The sequence below is a fragment of the Dendropsophus ebraccatus genome, chromosome 4, assembly GCF_027789765.1.
Source record: "Dendropsophus ebraccatus isolate aDenEbr1 chromosome 4, aDenEbr1.pat, whole genome shotgun sequence".
Taxonomy (NCBI): domain Eukaryota; kingdom Metazoa; phylum Chordata; class Amphibia; order Anura; family Hylidae; genus Dendropsophus; species Dendropsophus ebraccatus.
In genome coordinates, this window is record NC_091457.1 from 142,515,574 (window position 1) to 142,518,317 (window position 2,744).

Genomic DNA, 2,744 nt, shown 5'->3' on the forward strand with positions numbered 1-2,744 from the left:
ATTTAATCTGCTGCTTATCTGCTGCGTATCGCAGCAGTAAATACGCAGCGTATAAGCCGTGTGTGTTTGTACCCTAAAGCAGGTTTCAAAAACATAGGAAACAACAGACGGAAGATGTCCCATTGACATGAATAGGAAATGTTACTGGGCATACTCTGTGAGACATTCCCTTTAAGCATGTGAAAGCTGGGTTTATATGTGCTGGTTTAGGAGGCAGGCACCACTATTACAAATAAAAGTATAGTTAATGCTACTGCACGTATCTTTAGATTGGTTCCCAGAAGCGGTACTAAGGAAATGGATTTGCAGTGCCTTGTTGGGTAATACAATCAACATGTTATTTTTTCAGATTGTATTTCCCAAACTGAAGTCATTAGGGAGAAGGAAACATAAATACACAGGAATGAGAGTGATTTGCAATAAAAATAAACATAAAACCCAGCAGTGTACAGTACTTATAGGGTTGGCAACTTTATAGTAAAATAGTTCAGTGTTCAGTATTAGTAGCTATACTCACTGTATATACTGACAGCAGCTCCCTGTGTACCTCATAGAGCTAAAATCAGACTCCCCTCCTCCAGGTTGTGCTGTCCTGCTCTGTGTTGATACTGTCCATAAGATGGCCGAGCATGGAAGAACATGTGACCATGCCCCTCTCCGTGTCCTCCATAGACATACACAGGCTCAATGGTGGACACTGAGGACGGGGCATGGTCACATGATCCTCCATGTCGACCATATTATGGACAGAGTCACCACAGAGTAGGCCAGCACAACCTGGAGGAGGGGAGTCTGATTTTAGCTCTATGAGGTACACAGGGAGCTGCTGTCAGTATATACAGTGACTACACTTACGGGGGCTGCATTCACACTACGTATATTTCAGTCAGTATATTTCAGTCAGTATTGTGGTCCTCATATTACAACCAAAACCAGGAGTGGATTAAAAACACAGAAAGGCTCTGTTCACACAATGTTGAAATTGAGTGGATAGCCGCCATATAACAGTAAATAACGGCCATTATTTCAATATAACAGCCGTTGTTCTAAAATAACAGCGAATATTTGCCATTAAATGGCGGCCATCCACTCAATTACAACATTGTGTGAACAGATCCTTTCTGTGTTTTTAATCCACTCCTGGTTTTGGTTGCAATACTGACTGAAATATACATATACTGACTGAAATATACGTAGTGTGAACGCAGCCTAAGGGTATAAACCCACACACCATATATGCAGCAGATATGCAACAAATACGCAGCAGATTTGTTGGTACAGATTTGATGCTGTGTTCAGTTATTTAGATCTAATCTGCTGCGATTTTGCTGTGAGTTTGCTGCGTATCGCAGCAGTAAATACGCTGCATATATACGGTGTGTGGGTTTATACCCTAATACTGTACTCTGAACTGTTTTACTATAATGTGGCCAACCCCTTTAAAGGGGTAGTGCGGCGGTAAACAATTATTCACAGAATAACACACATTACAAAGTTATACAACTTTGTAATGTATGTTATGTCTGTGAATGGCCCCCTTCCCCGTGTCCCACCACCCCCATCCGTGTACCCGTAAGTGTGGTGCGCTATACATACCTGTCACGTGCCGACTCGTCTCCGATCTTCAGTCAGCGATGTCGTCTTCGGACGGCCCGGCCGAATCCCTCCGGACGTCCTGAGTGCCGGCCGCCCTCTTCAGCGTCATCAGATGCTCAGCCGCGATTGGCTGAGCACAGTTATGCTCAGCCAATCGCGGCAGAGGGCGGCCGGCACTCAGGACGGACGAAGGGATTCGGCCGAAGACGACATCGCTGACTAAAAATCGGAGACGAGTCGGCACGTGACAGGTATGTATAGCGCACCACACTTCCGGGTACACGGGTGGGGGTGGTGGGACACGGGAAGGGGGCCATTCACAGACATAACATACATTACAAAGTTGTATAACTTTGTAATGTGTGTTATTCTGTGAATAATTGTTTACCACCGCACTACCCCTTTAACATCACAGTGTGAATGGGGCAACATACCGCTCACAGATACATAACTAGGCACATTTAAAAAAAAATAAAAAATGCGCCCCTGGCATGGGCTAAGTAGGTGGGCGCAGGTTCTTACCTTTTGCGTGGTGCCTCCGCTCACACCTAATTTATCAAGGTTTATACTCACAAATTGTAACATAGCATGCAGAAGTCTACACCTGCTGCAGAGCATAAGCCAGCAATAGGCACAGGTCCCACCAGGTGGGGCTTTACAAATATGCCAGTCTTGATAAATCCCCCTAAAGCATTCTGCATGAAAAACTGCAAAGAACTAAAAACCCACAGATATAATCAAACCCTAAAAAAAAATGGAAAATGATTATTTTTTTAACATGAGCCCCCGGTTCTGGGTACCACCTAGCCCCATTTCCTTGGTCAGCGTATGTACAAGTAGGCCTAGGGCAGCAGAGGTAACCCTCCCCCTGGGTAAGGAAAAGCCTAGCTGTGAAAGGATTTAATGGACGTCTTCCATCTCAGTGTGAAGTAACATTAGACAAGTCACAGTTCCACATTTCATACCTAGTAGTTAGAGCTCACGATGATAGAAGCAAATACATTCTCTGCAGCATCCATTCACTTTGCTTATATTGGCGGCAGCTGCTCAATCGTCTGACCAAGGAAAACAAGAAATGATCTAATGTGATTTTGCTGGAATGTTTCATTACTGAGAGAGAAATCTGGCTTCTTAAGTAAAAGCCCTGG